We start from the raw sequence: 21,034 nt of genomic DNA on the forward strand, positions 1-21,034 counted from the left end.
TCACTTTTAACAGACCTATCTCAACTATATTCGTCAAATTTACAACCAATTAAATAGGTTAACTGGGGACAATGCTTGTAAAAACTAATCACCCTTCATTTCTGATAGTGCTTATACAGTTTCAGGTTGTACTACAAATCTTAAAAATTCCTGCTCAGCCCGCATTTGGATGCAACTGATCTGTCAATGAAGCTGATTAGAACCGTCATTTTGACTTCATGAAATAAAAATTGGGCTCTTGGGCTTTATTTTTATTGCTGCTTTGTATTTGCACATGGGAAGGGGGGGGGAGAGGGGGGAAAAATCTTGATGCTTCAGACTGGATTTGCATTGCTGGAAATGAATGTGGTGGAAAGGATGAGGTAGCATGAAATCCTGACAGAAGTCCCAGATATCTGAATGTGATGATCTTCCACATTACGGTGCCAACTCCAGAAGCATATGATGAATGTGCTCTCATGTAGCAAGTCAGACATTTTATGACACATGGTGCCAATTTTAAATGGATCGGAAGTGGTGTTCACCTGCTAGTTTGCTTTGGCTGCCTTTTCCTATTTAGATCAAGCTCTATCCGTGGCTCTAACTTGGGAAAGAAGAACAAAATAGCCCCATCTTTGACCAATAGCTACAAGAAAACTCCGATGTCTGGTCTGGCTTGGCATACAGCGCATTGAAGAAAACCTTTGAGATCCTTACGCGTCGTCCCTTGTTATGTGGCAGCTCTCCAGTCTAACGCTACAGGCCCATTAGTATCAGGGTATCAGCAAAGCGGAAGATTTTTTTTACAAATATTTTTTTTGATGAAGCGTTAATGCCGTTGTGGATGAAGGGTAATCGCCAATGTCATGACGTCACAGGGGGGCTATAATTGCCCATCAATCTGTAGGCTCTTTCCCTTGATCTGCAGGTTCTCATTACTGGCAATAATGTTGCTGGTGTAATCATGCATATACTTGGTATTCCTCTGGCCAGGATGAAGCTGTAGGAGCTAATGTATTCTGAGTCAGACCAACTGCCGCTCATGAAGGGGGGGAAAGAGAGAGAGGGAGAGACTTGCTTGAGTAACCGTAATAATTGGAAAATTATTTTGATAGCCTGAAACAATCTAATATATTACAGAATTTTATTAAAATAATATCAAATCAAATTAACTGCTATTCCATAATGAATTAGGTAACAAGGTAGGCAGATATTAATCGGCCCTGGCTCCCAGGCAGGGGAGCCAGGAATTTATTAGCTCTCGCAGGTTGTATGAAGGCGAAGTCAGAAATCAGTATCACAGGCTGTGAAGGAAACCCCTGAGACAGGCACACTCTTTTCTCTCCCTCTCTCTTTTACTTCCCTCCTAACTTCCACTTTATAATCCATCATTAAACACTTGTATTCCTTTTATGTAAGGCCTTTTGCATTTATTTTAATAAATTAATTGCTTTTCAATTTAATCGCCGTACAATTTAACAGTTGTATATATTTTGCGAGCAGATTATCTGAATAACCTGGGTGCTGATATTGGGCAATATTACTCTGCTGCCCACTTAGAACTAATCTCTAGGAAGATTACACCCCCCCCACCCCCACCCGCTGCCACCCCCCAGCTTGTTTGAATAGCAGGAAGAATATGATTACCAAGCTAACTAGTGCACCATTTAATGTGGAGATAAGCCATGCTTAGTATAGCAATAGCAGCCTGGAATGCAAGGTAACAGTGCAAGCAAATGTTTTTCGACTTGGTGCTCATTGAGCTAGGGCAGAACTGTCCAGCCGGTCGATCGCGGGTGTCCCTGGTCGATCCTGGTTGATTGTGTGAAAAAAGAAAAATAGAAAAAGCTGAACAACTCTGGTCTCTCCCCTTCAAAAAAGTTCAACAACTGTGGTCTCTTTCTCTAAAAAAAGCTCAACAGCTATGTTCTTTCCCCCTCAAAAAAAGCTTTGGTCATCATTCCCCCAAAACTGGTCAATCCAATGGGTAGATCACTGCCAGTTTATTTATAGTGGTAGTAGATCACAATCTCTTGGAAGCTCGGCACTCCTGAGCTAGGGAAGGCACAGTAGTTGCCTTATACCAGATCTGGCTATGTTTCTGTCCAGCCCAGGATTGTGTACTCTGACTGGCAATGGCTTGCCAGAGTATCAGAAGAAGAGTTTGGATTTGATATCCCACTCGAAGTGGCTAACATTCTCCTTTCCCTTCCTCCCCCACAACAAACACTCTGAGGTGAGTGAGGCTGAGAGACTTCAAAGAAGGGTGACTAGCCCAAGGTCACCCAGCAGCTGCATGTGGAGGAGCGGAGATGTGAACCCGGTTCCCCAGATTATGAGTCCACTGCTCTTAACCACTACACCACACTGGATCTTTCCTGTCAGGAAAGCCCAGCAGCTGCATGTGGAGGAGTGGGGATGCGAACCCGGTTCACCAGATTATGAGACTACCGCTCTTAACCACTACATCATACTGGCTCTTTCCTGTCAGGGAAAGCTCTTTCCTGTCACCTGCTCAGGTTTTGATTGGATATCAGGGACTCAGCCTTATACACGCAATGCATGTATTCTTGAATTGCCCTGGTCTATGATCCGCAACATCCATTCTTGCTTTGTAGCAGTGGGACTTACGGTATATTCCAGGTAAAGAGTGGAGAGATTGGAGTCGGGTTGCTGTGGGGTTTTGGTTGCTGAAGTTGGAACATTCTTTGTGTATCTGAGTGAACTGACAAGGAAAGTTTGCGGCAATATCTGTGTAGCCACAAGCGCTCCAAATACAGCAATTGCACAGGTAGCTTCCTCATGTGTAGGGATGGGCAAACCTGTCCATTTTGGTTTCTCACAGTTTCTCATTTTTCCAACCTAAAGTTCAGCCTTCCACACTTCAGTTTGTGTGTGTTTTAATGTTCTGATAAAAACTCACCAGCATTTTAGTGTGAGTGTTTGGCCTAAGATACACATTTTTGCAAAGCAATTTCACAAATATAAGGCATTTTTGTAACTTATTTCCCCTAACATACAGGATGTGTCTTCAAGTCCCTTTCCCCCTAGTATATGTACACATTGTTGCACACATGGCTGGAGAGATGCTTTGCAAAATTCAGAGAAGTGTGAATTTTTAAGGAGGGCTATGTTTCGGGGAGTGTGAATTTCATAGGTTTGCCTTTAAGTGTCAGCTGAATTGAACTCTCCCATCACTAATACTGAGAAATGTTTAACGCTTCTTTGTCAAATCTGTTTGAGGCAAATTTCACCTAAACAGACTCGATAAAGAGTTTCCCCAAAATGCCTTGAGAACCATAGCGGTCTTTATTCCTTTTCCTTTTTTTTTTTACTGCTTTCCACTCTAAGCATTTTTTAAAGTGTCTTCCTAGAGAGAAAATTAACGCTGTGCATTTTCCACAGTTGAGTCTGATTAATTTCACAGATGCCACCTGTTCAAATTCCTATTTCTTAAATTTATTTTTATTTTTTATTTGGTCAAAAGAAACATGCTCAGGTTCAATTTGCCAGCTTGGGAATCCAAGTTTCCTGTAGAAAACCTGCAGTATTTTATATTGCACACTGTGAATCTGAATACAAAATTTATTAAAGCAAAAAAAGATGGATTTGCAAATGTTAAAAACACTATTAATTTTAGGGTTATAGTCTTTAATTCATAAATTATATGGTACTTTAAATAAACTGTGGTTAGTTATACAAATTTCCCATAGAGATACTGAAATGTTTATAGTTTGTAACCATAATATTTGTGGTATTTTTCTTAATGTTTGAGGTGCTAATTTATCCAAAACGGGGCTAAACTGCTCAGGGATATATATCTGCTATAGACAGAATGATATTTTGTTAAGGACTCTTGCTAGAGATCACCACAAAATTCTTCAACCAGAAACAAGCAAAACAATGTTTAATACGATAATGAGGTACTAAATTAGCTTATGGCATGCTTTTTCAGGAAATATCAAAACTAAAATCTCACAGGAGTGCTGCTGTGCATTTCTTTTCTAAAGCATAAACGAAACAACCAGTTTCTACACTACAGTATGCCAAACTGAAATTCTAGCTTATTTCCTAGAGAATGATTTTTGAGTAGTGATCCATAAGAAAGCCTTCACTGCAGAAACCAAATGTTTATCTAAACCTGTTGTGTTTCTTTGAGACAGACCATACAAAAAAAGCCATGATATTAGTATATAATTTGGCATGTGAAAGAATAGGGGGAAAACAGAATGTGGAATAATTGAACTGAGGATTTATATTCAGTGAAACCTAAGGCCAATTTAGGATAAAGTTACTTGGGGTGGGGTGGGGGTTGTTCTGGGGGCTATGTAAATATTTTTATCATGGTGTCAACTGTGCCGTGACAAAACCCTTAGCCTACTTTGGAAAACATTTAAACCAAATATATGGACATTCACGCTAAGCAGACAGAATTTTCTCAAAATGTATATGCAAAATTCCGGCTTCTTTTCTTTGCCAATAATATTTTGTTTCTATTGCTTTAGAATGATTCTGAGTAACAAAACTTTTAAGCATGTTGGATATAAAATAATCATTGTCATCATCCTCTAGTTATTGGATTCACATGTAAGGAGTGAACACATACAGTGTAACTGATGTCATTCATGCACGGTGTATGTTTAACAGTTGTGCACCAAACTATTTGGGGTGATCAAAGTTAGAAGTTTTTCTTTTCCCAAAGGCCTGAAATTAAAAATAATGGAAGATATGGAAAATATAAATATTTTTCTTTTGGAATAACTGTCACCACCACAGAATTCTTTTGATTTCAATTACGTTTGGGTAGGCAAGCCAATGCTACTTGAGATGTTCAGTTTCTGAACCAGACAGAAACATTTAAGTGCAATCCTTACAAATCAGCTGTTTGCCTTTCTGCCATTACAAATGCACCACCATCATCTTCTAAACATTCGGGAAATTAATGACATGCCTTTTCCCCAATACATTATGGTTTGTTTTCAGCTAGGCCCTACTCAGAGTATACCCATTGAAATTAAGGAACTTAAATTTGTCATGTCCATTGACTTTACTGGATTTCCTCTGAGTAGGATTAGCACTCAACACCACTCATTATAGTTCATTGCCATAAACTGTAGAAATTCTGTTGAGAACATTTGGTTGTGCAGATTTCTCTCTAATCACTTGTGAACACTTTAGAAAGTTTTGAAATCAACAGCACTAGTTGCTTGCGCACTATTAGACTCAAAAACATTGAGGAATACCAGGACACATTCAACACCTTCTTTAGAATCACTTCATACATGTCTATTAATTCATGCCACAAAGAGAATCTTATAGTTCTGACTATGGGTGCTGGTGAGTTAGGTTCCCTGTTCAATAAAACATAATAAAAGGTATGGGGGAAACCTGTGCTTCTACAAGTCAACATCAAAATATTGATCTTCATTCTAAGTATTCATGGAAACATAGATTGCAATTTGTGGCAAAATCTATTCAAAGTCAACTGATGGTCCTGATCACTAAGAGTGAGTTTCCATTTCGTTGATCACTTGTTGATGGAAACGTTGGGAGGGTTGGCATCACAGAACAAGAACTACAGATGTATCTTATGTATTCCAGTCAACACCATGTTTGTTCATGGAGCTGGCTCACCTGTGTGAGTCACTCCTTTCTTACATATGAGACTATGTGCCTTGCTTGGTAGCACAGAAGACTGCAGAAGATGAGAAGTGGTTTTCCATTTGCTGCAATGGGTCAATCCATCTGAGGCCCATCAAAAGGCATGTCCTCCAACCCACACAGAAGACATTTGCTCTATCAACTCCCATTTCTTACAGTACTCTTCCCCACACACCCTTAAGTACTCATTATCTTTAAAGCAATGGAATGGAAAGAAGCTTGTGATAGAATAACTACAAGAGTTAATATTAGCGTTAGGTTGCTTTGCTTGTTAAAAGCTAACCTAAGCAGGGAGGGAGGAGAAAGAGGAGAAACTTTTGCGAAGTGAAGCCAAGTTATTTTAACTTTTTTCTTTCTTTTTTTGGCTTAAATTAATCAAGTGAGAATGATTGTTTTAAAGGACCGAAGAGTTCACCACGGCTCCAGAAAAAACATCAAGTACAAGAGCTTAGATTATGGCAGGAGACATGCAACAGCCCACGCATTAAGCTTGAAATCTGTGCTCACACCTGCCCTAACTCATTTTCTCCCCATTGCGTTTATTGAGATGACACGATGTCAGTAGAATTTTACAAACTTTATGACAAAATTGTGACAGATCTGCAATGGCAGAATGACTTATGGAAATGTTGGAGTGGTTTCTCAATCAAGTCTCTGGATAGTTTGTGATGCCATTGTCCTGTAGGTCACAAGTCAGTCGCTACCAAGGAGACATCACTTGGGGCTCATCCAAAGCTTTGCCATCTGCTGGAAGCGGGGGAAGGGGGGAGGGAGGGTGGGAGGGTGAGTTTTGAAATGTGAGTCCCGATGTCTTCAGATCCAAGCTACCGGCAGTTCCTATCACATTCTCAATTCTCCCTAGCTTTTTCTTTCCTTCGTTTCAAACTGTAAACTTGAAAGGATTTGTTATCGTTGCAATGGGTTGCATCCAATTAAATCATACTCCAAGTTAGACCTATTGAAACCAATGGACCAAAGTTACTTGTGGCTAACTTAAACCCATTGGTTTCAATGGGTCTGCTCTCTTGAGCATGGCAACCCAGTGTATAGGCTTGGCTGAGCTGCCCAGAACAGAACAGAACAGACAAGGCTGTGTGTACCATGTGACTTGCCCTGTGCCCCCTAAGCTAGCCTGCCCCCCGCAAATGCATTGGAGGATGCTGCCCTGTGACATAATTGCTTATGTCACATTCAACTGCCCACTATGTTTAACAGTGCCATCTTGTCATTTGCCTGCAAAATATTTTAGGCCAGCCTTGAATGTATGGAATCAGTTATGCCACGGCCTCAATGCCCTTTCTGTAATATGGGAAATAGAATGACCTAACCAGCCTTGTGACAATGTGCAGGGAAAATAGCATTAGGGAGGAACAGAAAGGTAACTGGCTTGTTTGATGAACTCCCCAAATGTCTCATCTCTCTAGGAATAACACTTTCAATGCATAGTGAAGGGCCATTCTGATGCCAGAACCCAGTACACCAATCATCTCCTTCCACTGTCTTCTCTATTTGCATAGCTGAGCATTCTGAGTTCATAACGCCAACCTAGATTGTATTTCACATCTCAAATACCCTTGCGATTTTGTGAGCATCTCACTCATAGAGAAACATCGTTTAAGCTGGTGTTATGATAAGAAACCTCTAATAAGCACGATTGGTGGGAGGGCAAGTATTCAGTAAACATTCAAGAGTAATGGATGTGCAAATTATAGAAATAGCCCTAATAGTGATTTTCTGCCACGAGAGCTGTACAACTGAAAAATCTACAATTTATTAGAATAGATCAAGATGCAAAAAGCAATAATTCCCCCCACAACCTACCACCTTGCCAGGATTTTCCCTTGAACTAGCAATAATTAATGGGGCTTGAGGAAGGGAAAAAGAAAAAGAAAGTATTCCACCCATTAACTAAGGCTCCAACATTGGCTGAGAATAATTGTAATATTGAATAATAATATATCACAGCAGATTAAGCCGTTTAATTTTTCTTCTAATGAAATATAGAGTCAAATTTTGAAAGCTGGTTGGGGGAGTGGGGTCCATGCGATGGTGTCCACATTTCTGTTCAGCTTTAACAGAGAGAGGATTCTCAACTTATCATGACCCTCGTTTTGTGATACTGCCAAGTCTCCTACAATCGCTCACTTAGTTTAGCTGTGAGGAGATTTACACCATCACTTGTAGAAATTGATGCTTCCCATTCCCCCAAGAGTCTCTGATATATCAGGTAGTATGCACCCTTGTTTAATTTCCACCATCCTCCCATCTATAAAAGGTTGAGTAGGATTGCAGAAAAGTGGGCATGATGCACACGCCGTCTAGCGCATCCTTGGTATGGAAAGCACATCATGCAGTCCATTCGGTATCGCAGCATCAGCCGTTCTGTCTTTGCAACCCAACACCAGGTACAGAACCACACATTCAGCTCTGAGATGGATTGTTTTATAGCAGACTGACCTGCCGGTCGATAAATCACCACCAGGTCAGGAGCCAAGCTGACAAACCTACCCAAGATTTGCTGGTGGGATATGAATGGGCTGAGAGAGGATGAGCCTTTTTAGCCCCCTCTCCTCTTCTGACCTTCCCATATCATACTTTTCCCTGCTCAAGACCCCGTCAATGGTGGTCTCTTGTACCTTCTCCTGTCTTCTCCTTCCTAGGAACATAATTCAGTATTTGCCCACATGCTGCAATTGTCTTTTCCAAGCAGATGCTAATTACTATGCTCCCCACAACGAAGAAGTGCTTTGAGCCAAACTAGACTTGGTAACCCACTGGAAAAATATGGGGTATATGGATTTAGGGGATTCAACCATTTTCAAGACAATTTGGGGGGAATGAACTAGGGCGCAATGTAATGGCTGAGGGTATCCTGGCTGATTTCTTAGATCTATAATCAGAGCTTTTCGATTGATAGACTGTGGCGTTGCACTGCATGTTGGGTAAATTGAGATGGTGGGCAGCCACCATAGGTGGAGCCAGGCTTTGCTCCCATTCCGAAGTGGCACTGCCCACCCAGAGCTAAAACAGCCACCCAGAGGCTCAAATGGACTTGGTGGGGAGTGACAGTATGGCCAGGTCAGTCTGGCCCTCAGCCAGTGTCCAATCTAGTTGACCACCGGTCCCAGGGCCAAGCCTGAATTCCTGTTATCGGGGCTGCCAAATCATTGCGCTGTCTGCATTTTGCAGAGAACAGTGAAGAAAATAGAGGCAAACCTGAAAGGTCTCTCAAACTTAGGCAAAAAATGCAGGAGAGCCAGTCAGAGGTTCTGTAGGTCAAAACAGGGAAGCCAACAGAATGGCATCATGCAGGAAGCATCATGCTGTCTGCTTCAGCCACCCAGTTAATTGGAGAAGTCACTCCGTCAAGAAAATGTTGAAAAACTGGAGAGCTGACTACTGTTCAAAGTGCTTGTTCAAAACTATTTTATGCTTGCAATTTGTTGTCCAGGTGCTCTTCTCCTGCAGGCTGGCGTAAGGATCCCTTTCCATTTGAAGAACAGAAAGTGATTAATGGGATGATTTCTCTCCTGGCATGCCACAAACCCTTTCACAATTTGGATGCGGTGGTCGGGGAAATGAATAGGAAATTCAGATGAGCCTTCACAAGCTGAGCATACCAGCCCAGGATAACATGACCGTGGCTGGTTTATATTTAATGACTCTAACATTACGGTACTATTTGTTTATTTAAAGCTGAACTTCTGTGCTCAGTCAAACTTTAGACACATTATTTAAACATAAGTCAATTTGCCAATTGCGTAGCTATGGCTATTTCCTTCCATAAGCGGTTAATTATTAAAGAGAAATGTTTGTAAACAAGAGCTTTTCCTCTCAGCATTCATATTCTTCTCCTGCTCGCTCATACTGAGATGTCAAGGCACACCTCAGTTCACTGTGACTTAAACAATTCTTTTCTGGTTTTGCTGGTTGTTGTAGCTTTGGCAAGGTCAGCATACAAATGTCAGAAGGAATGGGTAACTTTTGTTTAGTGTGAAGCAGGAAAAAAACCTCTCTATCACAGGGTTGGGCAGAGTTTACACCGAACTGATTAAGTAACAATATCCTGAGGCCTGGTAAAGTGTAATAAATAAATAAATGTCGAGGAGCATTTTGTCTTTTATCTTTTTCAGCACTATTCACTTCTCTCACAGTCAGCACCAACCCATTGGCAATATTACCCTCTTTTTTTTTTTACTTTTAAGATACATGCCTTTTTGTAAATATTCATGCTTAGGAATCCTACTTTAAAAAATTCTTTGACTTTTACATTGTTTCCCATATACTGGCAATTTGCTGAAGTATCTGGGAAAGGAATAGTGAGACTGCGCTAATGCTTTTAATATTAACCTTTAAGCATGGTCTGAAATGAAATGAAAACATAACATTTGTATGTAAATCCGGCTACATTTCAACTCGTCCCTTTCATTCCATCTGGTTCCCCTCTTTTTGCGAGACAAAGAATAGCAGGTTATTAAGAATAATGTCTATATGTTAGGTGTGCATGTATATGTTGGACCAGGGAAGAAGGTGAAGATCTATTTCCCTTGTTAAAGTCCTATGGAATTTAATAGGACTTAGCTCATCTATGGTACATTATGTCATTCTCCAGAGGATTATTCTGCTGCTCTGAATTTCTAGACCATGCTTCCAACATGCAAAGGAAGTGATTTGAATGAAACTTTCTTGAATTTTTTTTTTGGGGGGGACAGGGGAACCTATAGAAAAAATGTATCATTTTCACAACCCAAGAATGATCTCAGGGAATCAAGGGCAAAGATGGCTACTCTGACATACTAGCTTACAATATGTATGGACGGACTCTGTAGCCTTCCAGATGTTGTTGGACTCCATCTCCCATCCACCCAAGCCATCATGGACAATGGTTGGGGTGATGAGAGCAGAAAATCCATCAACATACAGATAGCCACAGTTTCTGCACCTCCTGCTATAACAAATTTTGAACGGGTTTGGTTGAGTTCACTTAAAAATAATAATAATAGGCCTCAAACTGCTGAAAGAGAAAGAGTTAACCATTTGTCCCTAATTTTCTTTCACGAATGTGTGATTATTAGTCTGAATTACTGCGAAGACACAATGTCTTTATTCTTCCTGTCAACTCTGTGTGAGGAAGAAGTCTGGATTAGTGATTCCTAGGGATCAGCAGCAGATTTGATGCAGGCAAGCAGGGGGACAGCTAACTTTTTGAACCTAAGAGGGCTTTCCTGGGCAAGGGTGACAGTTGTCGTGTCTTTAGCCTGGATTTGAATTTGAATCCTATCTGCCAGAGCAGCCGATGCTGTGACTTGGCAATATAATATAATAATCTTCGTGACACAAATGTCGGGCGTTTTTGTTGTACATCCTAAAAGAGATTTAGGTAATTAATGTTAAATTGATGATATTTTTTTAAAAAAACTCACCCCATTCTCTCTCTGTCTCTCTCATACACACATAGGCCTACTGTACTAACTAATTCGTATCTGCAATAAATATGAGCAAATATTCAGAGGACAATCTGCTTGCGGCTGTCTGGAGAAGATTTGGATCTGTATTAACGGCTGCCCCCCAATCACGTCAACTTGTATTCCTGCACACTTACTTAAGGATGTTTCATTGGACTCATTGGACGCACTTCTGAGCAATGTGCTTCAGAAAGTATTGCAAAAGACCACTTCCTTTCATTATGGGTGTCAGAGAATTGTGGGAACTTGAAGGGGAATTGATCATGTTCGCTTATTCATCCCATGTCCGGAGCAGAAATTAATTCAGCAAATCTGAAAATGATACCTCATTTATTACATCCCTCCTCCTGAATTTGCATTGTACTTCTTCTGCATTGAGATGAATGGGGTGGAATAATGTAATAACAGCACAATTTATATAGTTAATTGTGCAGGTTGTGCAAGTTATGTAATTATGGTGGACATAGCTTTTGGCAGAAGGCAAACTGCAGCAGATTGGAAACAGTGCTGCATGCGAAGAATACAGGGCAAAACGGAAAGCCTTGTTACATCTCTTATTGTGGGAATGTCTGAACCTAAAGGGGACATCTATGTCTGTCTTCTAGTCCTTGTCAATTCTGCATGTGCTCATGTGTAAGTCTACTCCACCCAATTTCCGAGATGTTTATTTAAAGACCCATATTAAGATTCATATTTAAATAAGTATCTATGTGCATATTTTATCTCAAAATACTTATTTAAATATGTGCTTTATCTCAAGTACACAGTTCAAAATGTATTTTGTTCAGATATACACTTTTAAAAAATGCACTATGGTTCCCCACAACTGCATTAAAGTAACTGAAATGGGAAGGGGTGGACAACAATCCTAAGGATTTAGGACTTTCAACCAGTTGAAGAATTTGCAGTAAATGAGTTTGAGGAAGGGTCATAGCTTGAAGGGGAGGGTCTGGAGTTTTGCATGCAGGGCTTTAATTCCCCAAATGCCCAGGCAAGGCTGAGAAAAAACACTGTCCGAAAATCTAGAAACTCTGGAGAGCCAGGAAGTGTAAGGTAAAGGGACCCCTGACAATTAAGTCCAGTCGCGGACGACTCTGGGGTTGCGGCGCTCATCTAGCTTTATAGGCCAAGGGAGCCGGCGTTTGTCCGCTTTCGCAGACAGTTTTTCTGGGTTGTGTGGCCAGCATGACTAAGCCGCTTCTGGCGAAACCAGAGCAGCGCACAGAAACACCGTTTACCTTCCCACAGGAGAGGTACCTATTTATCTACTTGCACTGGTGTGCTTTCGAACTGCTAGGTTGGCAGGAGCTGGGAAAGAGCAACGGGAGCTCACCCCGTCATAGGGATTTGAACCGCTGGCAAGCCCAAGCGGCACAGTGGTTTAACCCACAGCGCCACATATCTTCCTATGTTCCCATGATTTCACAAATGACAAAAACTCTACATGTGTGCTCTTTTGCTATATTGAAGGGTGGGTGAGATCCCTTTGCAGTGCTTTTTTTTTTAAAAAAAACTTTATTATTATTATTATTGATAATAATGTTACGTTATGTTACGTTTGCTTCATGATATGTTTTTTCAGGTTGCGTCTCATGGCGACCCATAAGTACCGGAAAGGGTTACTTCCGGGTTTCGCCACTTGCGCATGTGCAGATGTGCAAAATGACGTCACACGCATGCGCAGAAGCGGCGAATCGCAACCTGCATGTGCGCAGACACGCCGCTGCGGGTTCTATTCATGTTGCGAATGGGCCTCCAGAACGGATCCCATTTGCAACCAGAGGTAGCACTGTATTATTATTATTTGAATTTATATAGCACCTTATTCCCGGGGGTCTCAGGGCGATTCACAGAATAAAATCAAGATATAAAACCACAAAATACCTAATAAAAATAAAACAACAACTCAACAGTGCCGCCCACAAATAGCAACAAACAAACAAACAAACAAATACCTCCCCCAGTTTAAAAGGCCACAGATTCCTGGAAGAAGACGAATGTTTCTGCTTGGTGCCTAAGGATACATAATGAAGGCACCAGGTGAGCTTCTCTGGGGAGAGTGATCCACAAGTTGGGAGCCACTGCAAAAAAGGCCAATTCTCATGTTTCCTCTCGTGGAAGGTCTACTGATATGATGAGAGGCCGTCCTTGAGGTACTTTAATCAACAGATGCCACCACTAATTGATAGAAAGGATTTATTTAATATTTCATTTTTTCAGCCCGAAAGAGCTTCAGTAAACAAATAAGTGTTCATGGCATAGGGGGATGTTACATCACCCAAGGAGTTTATGTAATAATCTGAATATTCCACTCACAAGTATTAGAGGCAAAATGCACCAATCCATGCAAACACAAGTTCCTCTCAGCACTATATCTATTTCCCCCCCTTCTTTCCCCTTATATGTTGCTGTAAGAGTGGCCTGTTTTCCATTTGATCTCAGAAGCTAATGAGTGAACTGATTAGCTGTCTGCTAATCTAGTATATATTAGTTCTATCATTTCCAGTTATCCTGCTGTAATGCTTATTTCGGCTGCCTTCCGTCTTATACTGCTTGTCTGCTACAATAGACTATTAAAGTTCCACGCTGCATCTAAACCTAAATTCTTCCATCTCCTGTGTGTCAGATCTCGTCCTACATTCAACATATTCTTCTGAGGTTTGTAATTCTATAGTTTGCGTTAATAACTTTTAAAAGCCCATCTCTGCCACCTCAGTCTTCGCTGGTATCTCTGTTTTATCAGCCGTGACCAGGCCAAAAACTGGAATTTTTTGATCTTTATAATATTGATCTTAATTAGGTTTATGGCCAGGAAACTTTTCTTGCTATGTTTAGGAGCAAAGGGACACAGGAAGCTGTCTTGTGCTGAGTCAGACCATCCGTCCATTGAGCTGAGTATTGTCTACAGCGATTGGCAGAGGCTCTGCAAGAGTTTAGGTAGGAGACTTTCTGATTTCTGACCTGGAGGTGTTTGGGATCAAATCAAGGACTGTCGGCATTCAAAGCAGGTACTGGACTACAGCTGGACTACAGCCCATCCCTTCAAATTTAATACCACAACTGGCTATTAACTTTAACTGGAAGCTCCTTGGGGCACAGACCTGTCTTTCCTGCATTTCCTACTTCTACTCAGTTTTATTATATAGCACCTTTCCTGTTACGACACCTATTATTAATCGTGACCAACTGATCAAATACTTTTGTGATTCCTCCCGTCTTGCTCCAAGGCCTCTTGATTTTATGAGAAACGTTGCATTGGGATTGCTGTTGTGTGTTTTTTTTAAAAAAAATGTTAAAAGCTGCTATCATGTACTCATTTACCTGACATGGCAAAACCCCCCTGTATACCTCCTTGAATAAAAGATCCCTCTGTGCCAAAGAGGGATTGTCAAAGAGAACAGCTCTGGTTTACCTGGTCTCCCAGGACAACAGACTTGATGGCAGCCAAAGAGATCCAAATGCAGTCAAGCGTGACAGCCAACATCAAAGCGGGAATGCCACACCTTGATCCAGAGTTTGCTCTACCTGCCAGGGCAAACCTATTAACATGACCACCCTGAGAATTCAAAGGAGCACACACACACACACACACACACACACACACACACACACACATATACACGCATACAGTCCTACCCTTCAAGTCTTGAAACAACTTTTTATTTTTTTAAAAAATCCCAGTCTAGACAGACTTTTCTTCAGAAATCACCTACACTGACCTAATTATTCAGATCATGGGCTTTAAGCTTTGCTCTTTCCAAAGACCCAAGAAGAATAGCTAATTTCACTTAATGGAATAATTGCATGTCATAATTACGTTCAACCCCCCCCCCCTTTTTCCAACAATAAGGTTTTAGCCAAGTTGCTGTCCCTCTTTGTAAATCTGTTAATAAATAGGCGGCTCAAACAATATGCTGGCTCCTTTATTGTTTCCTCACTTGGCTATTTGGACTAGCTTAGGCTGACAGGGTGTGTGTGTGTGTGTGCATGTTTCTCTGATGACTGTTTTTGTCTGCAATTGTCTGGTGGGATAAGGGGAGTAAGGCTTTTGTTTTCATCCGTGAGTTCGTTTGCCATGATTGGGAAAGCAGGGATAGTCCAGGTTGGTGTGTAGAGATACGTCTTGAATGGGCAGAAATGCAACTGTGGTCTTAAGCTTACCGACCAGTCAATGCCAATCATAAAAACTGACATTGCACTAGATTCACCTTTGAAGCAAATCAGGTCTGGGTGTCAATGGGAGAGCACCTGTTGTTGTTTAGTCGTTTAGTCATCGCCGACTCTTCGTGACCCCATGGACCAGAGCATGGCAGGCACTCCTGTCTTCCACTGCCTCCTGCAGTTTGGTCAAACTCATGCTGGTAGCTTCGAGAACACTATCCAACCATCTCGTCCTCTGTCGTCTCCTTCTCCTTGTGTCCTCCATCTCTCCCAACATCAGGGTCTTTTGCAGGGAGTCTTCTCTTCTCATGAGGTGGCCAAAGTATTGGAGCCTCAGCTTCAGGATCTGTCCTTCCAGTGAGCACTCAGGGCTGATATCCTTAAGAATGGATGCGTTTGATCTTCTTGCAGTCCATGGGACTCTCAAGAGTCTCCTCCAGCACCATAATTCAAAAGCATCAATTCTTCGGCGATCAGCCTTCTTTATGATCCAGCTCTCAGTTCCATACATCACTACTGGGAAAACCATGGCTTTAACTATACGGACAGAGCACCTAGGAAGATCATGTAGAGCTGCCTCCCCAAGCTTTATGGAGGAACAGTCGGATGGAGAGCTCAAGAAGAATGATGGAAAGCTGTGCTGTTCTGGAGGTTCTCCCAACTCCCTAGACAATTTTAGGGGAGGGCCAGTGGGAGGAGGATGGAGAACCTATTGTCCAAGTGGAAGCCCATGTGCAGGGTCTTCCTTAGGCAATTCCTGCCCAACTCTATTTTCACATTTGTACAGGTTTTATGCCACTGACAATGAAGCTAGGACATAGCCATGGTTCCATTTTTTACATTATTATGGCTAAAACTGTCCCAACAGAGTGGTGCATGCTCTAGTTATCTCCTGCTTGGACAACTGCAATGTGCTCTACGTGAGGCTACCTTTGAAGGTGACCTGGAAACTACAACTAATGCAGAATGTGGTAGCAAGATTGGTGACTGGGAGTGGGCGCCAAGACCACATAACACTGGTCCTGAAAGACCTACATTGGTTCCCAGTACATTTCTGAGCACAATTCAAAGTGTTGGTGTTGACCTCTAAAGCCCTAAATGGCCTCAACCCAGTAAACCAGAAGGAGCGTCTCCACCCCCATTGTTCTACCTAGACACTGAGGTCCAGCTCCGAGGGCCTTCTGGTGGTTCCCTCATTGCGAGAAGCAAAGCTACACCCTGTGGAACGGCCTCCCACCAGATGTCAAGGAAATAAACAACTACCTGACTTTTAGTAGACATCTGAAGGCAGCCCTGTTCAGGGAAGTTTTTAATGTTTTATTGTGGTTTTACTATTCTGTTGGGAGCCGCCCAGAGTGGCTGGGGAAACCCTGCTAGATGGACGGGGTGTAAATAATAAATTATTATTATTATTGTTGTTGTTGTTGTCGTTGCAACATACAAGGATTGGCCTCTGGGTCAGCTGGCTTTGACAAACCAAGCCCATGGAATAATAGTCCATCAGTATCAGGTGTAGCATACATCTGAACGCCAATGGCCAGAGACAAAAGTGAGGGAGAGATGTTGCCTTTGTGTGCTCTTTTCTAAGCATCTGGCTACCCACTGTTGGAAACAGGATACTGGTCTGCATCGACCCATTTGTCTAATGCAGCAATGCTCTTCTAATATGTTTGCTTTGGGAAATGCCAGTGCACTTGTGGAAGTCTCAGCAGGCCTCTTCTGAATTAAATTTTAAATGTTTGCCGAGAACACTTCTGTGCCACCAGGTTTATGCAGACCATTAAGAATTTCATTTTTTTTTCCTGGAAAAGTTAGCCAGCTGATCTGTTATCCTAGTTTTTTTTATTGTATATGTAGCTATAGTATAATAATCTGGTGTTTGTTTTGTAAAATGAAATTGCATTTTGTTTTATGCTGTTTTAATTTTATTGTTTAATTTTGGTTGAGGTTATGTATGTTCTCCCCCTGGGGCCTTCAGGTTAGGAATGCTTCCAATCTATAAAATAAAGAAATAGTTCGAAATCTCTGGCGAGCACCAGGTTGCGGAAGCTTGAGTTAGAGAGTCCAGGCCTCCATTGTGTTTTATATGAAAATAAGCAGTGGAGTTCCATTAGCAGTTTCCCCTCTTCCTGTAAGCCTATTGCAGTGTGGAGCAGCCTTTGTGCCCTTCCCCCTCCTTGTGTTTTCCTCTAACAGCATGTGGGGTGAACCGTATCATCACCATCCCTATGGGGAGTGCATAATCTGATTGACCCATATTCCTTTTTTCTAGCGTGAGATTTTGAGACCCTCGCTCTCTCCTCCCAATGCATTGCGAGGTTGCTCATATATACTGGCTAGCAAGACAAGCCTAAAACCTTGCATGATGGCAGAATAAGCAATCTCAAATCTGCTGTCAAATTATATATATATATATATATATAAAATATAAAATCAGGCACCCCTCTGGCCACATTTGCATAGAGCCCATGTTTGCTGCAGATTTCAAACATGAAGGCATGCCTAATGCTGTGAAGTCCCAGACTTATTCATTTCCTGACTTTAATGTGCTCATATGGCATGTAAAAGTTCAGAAAACAAGGCCTGAAAAGATCACAGGCCATGTTGTCGGCATCTGGGGCCACTTCCTTGCCGTTTGTGAAATGCGGAGACTTTTCCTATGGAAGGTGCTGTATAAATGCCATGTATTATTCCTATTAATATGCAGGCAGAATTTTCACCAATATGAAATCGTAAGCCAAGAAGTAACACCCAAGACAAACCATATAGATAGGAGGGAAAACAACATTCCACCCTCTCCAACCCCCTGCTAGTACTAAAAGATTACAAGAACATTTTTTTTTTAATGCATCACAGATACTTGGTTTTGGTTCCAAACCAAATATCCTTTTGGCAATGGGATTTCAGTGATTTCATCTGGGTAGGGAATTTAAATCTCTAAAAACCTTAAACCTATGTAGTATCTAAGACACGTTATATTAGAAATTGTGTGTGTGTGTGTGTGTGTGATGCAAATTGTGCATAAATACATATGTGTGAGGGACAGAGCACATCAGCTATCACAAAAGAGCACAGAAGATGCAAAGGGAGCTAGCCTGCATTTTCTAACTAAAGAGGAAGCTCTGTGGTGGGCCCTTCCTGGAGGGAATAAACTGGACCATCTGTAGATAATAAAAGTAATTCCATCACCATGCATTGAGTGGTTTACAAACGGCTGGAAGGCTTATCAGGGAAGAAGAATTAGGAAGGAAGGGTATCTGGCAAAGATCAGAAGAGGGCAAGAGATATCTTCCAGTAAGTCAACTACAGTAGATGGAACGATTTCAACACTTTAGAAAATGGATGTGGCACATTCTTCCTTGGACTGCACCATTTCGGAATGCAGGTATAGGATTCCCTGTTTGTCTGGATAGATGGACTGAAAGGTGGGAATGACTGGTACATAAGAACTTGAGCTCATGATCTACCAGCCTGTCGACTGGGGCTGGCCAGTCATCCTGGACAACACTCGTTAGCACTGGAAGAATTTAACTGGCTTCTGGTTAAAGGGCATTCCAGAGTGCTCGTGCTCACCTTTAAACTCTTATGGGATGATTTAGGCCCTAGGTACCCGATGTTCCCATGACGACCTGCCCAAACACTGATGTCATCTCTGGAAGCTCTCCTCCAGGTGCTTCTGCCATCTGAGGTCAGGCAAGTCGCAACCTGAGATAAGCCTTCTGAGAGTTGGCAACCTGTTTCTAGAATGAATTTCCCAACCTTGTTATCCTTTTGGTACCAGGCAAAGTCCTCTCTAGTCTCTCAGTCTTCTAGCTGCATAAACAGCCCCAGAAGCTCTACTGAAGGACTCTCTTTCTCTCTCTCCCTCTGAAATAAATAACTAATTCTGGGTTGACACAGCTTTGAATATACTGCTAGGCAGCAAGCGATGCACTTGACCAGTTGTGAAAGTCATGGAGCAATCTATTTGAACTCATGCTCACCCTCCTACGGAAGAGTTCCAGTGGATTTATAACCTCCCCCCCAAAAAAGAGAGGAGGAAAAATGAAGCCCATGCCAAGGCATTTTAAATTGGACTTCACGAGAAAACTGAGATTTGATATTCTTGGATAATTACTAATGAGAGCACTTTCCCTTTAATTATCTTGTGGTCACCATTTCAAAGGTGATTAAAGCTGTTCTTCCCTAGATGCGGTTACCGATTTAATGCAAACCTGGTCTTTCTTGTGGTTTTTATCACAGCAATTAAATCTGGCTTGCTCACAGACTTTGTGTGGCATGAGGGATTTCACCAAGCAAAATGATTTTCCCCTTCAGGCAATGTTAAATTTAGGGAAAAATATAATTAATTATATCAGACAGGTATCTATTATACATCATGCACACATTCTTCACAGACTAGGGGGCCCATTTCAGAACAGAAATCTTCATTGCCTTCTTCTGCTCTGTATTACACAGAAGCTGCCAAAGCCTGTCTTGACAAATCCTTATATGATTATTGTTTTCTGCCAAAAAAAAAAAAAAAGTCCTTTCCTCAAAAATTAGCTGTGTGAGGTGGGTAGGTGGGGGAACCATCTATGTTTGGCATGTAACTTCCTTTTTCCATTCCTTTGATTCTCTCAGTGGCCTTCTTACAAACTGGCGCCTATTCAAATGCTACTAACCCCTTTGTGGGGCCAGAGCCATCACCCTGAATGAACTGAGACTTTGGTCTAGACATGCAACTGCATGGGATGGCAGAAGGCTGTGGTGGCAGAATGGACGGCACCAGTTCTGCCTGGCAATAAGAGATGCCATTTCTGTATGATCCCATTTTCCTTACAAAGGCCCTTGCCGTCCCAACGTTCTTAAGTCAATTTTGCAAGTTTTTTTTTAAGATGGTTTGCAAGTCACTGCTATTAGAGGGCAAGAGCAAGGTTTTCCTTTGCACAATCGTGGCCTGAATTTAGAAAAGTTTCATGGCTGAAGGCTTTATATCCTCATGTTCCTCTAGCTAGAGCTGCGAGGATGCACACAGGGATAGCTGAGGAACTTTCATGTTCCCTGGGATTCAGTATGAACATCACCGATCAAGAGCATCACTCATTGGCAATGTCCCTCTAGGGACTCAGGCAGAGGCTATTCTGAGATTTTGAAAAGGGGACCTCAGGGATGAAATGTGTGTGCTCCCCATATTCAGCTGTGGCTCTTCCCTCATCGTAGCTGATTCCCAGAAGTCATTGGTTGAGTCACTGCTTTAGAGACTTGACATGGTTACTGGGTTGTTTTTTTTAAAAAAATTCTACTCTTCAAGCATCTTTCTGCCTTTGCTGAGGACCAGAACCATGTCTGCCTGTCTTTCTATCTATCTGTCTCAAGCCATTCTACAGATTGCACTAAAGTGCCTTGGGCTGGATATACAACTTAGATATTTTCTTTTGTAATGGCTTAGGCTATATAGATAAATAATATTCGTAAAGAATTCATAAAATAGATATGGAAGGAAGACCCAGTGTGCGCATGATGTTATGCTCACACATGTGCATTTATGTTTATATTGTGAGTTATACATTGCAACTTGTGTTGTGGTTTTAATTTTGTCTCGTTGCTGCATTTTTTTTTATTGTGAGCCACCCTGGGTGAGACATCATCACCACCATCACCACCACCATAGAAAATGACAAGTGAAATCATTTGGGAAGGTTTTCTTAACTCATCTTTCTTTCTTTCTTTCTTTCTTTCTTTCTTTCTTTCTTTCTTTCTTTCTTTCTTTCTTTCTTTCTTTCTTT

At 41.6% G+C, this 21,034-nt stretch overlaps 1 long non-coding RNA gene across 1 annotated transcript in view; it reads right to left on the minus strand.

Annotated features, from left to right (window-relative positions):
* Window positions 1-300: 300 nt before the first annotated feature.
* Window positions 301-21,034, minus strand: part of LOC309373338 — a 48,165-nt gene continuing 27,431 nt past the window's right edge. Inside the window, exon 3 of the long non-coding RNA XR_014169980.1 lies at window positions 301-1,012. This is a non-coding gene — a long non-coding RNA (uncharacterized lncRNA). The remainder of the gene's footprint in view (window positions 1,013-21,034) is intronic.

Source organism: Podarcis melisellensis, assembly GCF_964234715.1.
Source record: "Podarcis melisellensis genome assembly, chromosome: 1".
Classification (NCBI taxonomy): Eukaryota; Metazoa; Chordata; class Lepidosauria; order Squamata; family Lacertidae; genus Podarcis; species Podarcis melisellensis.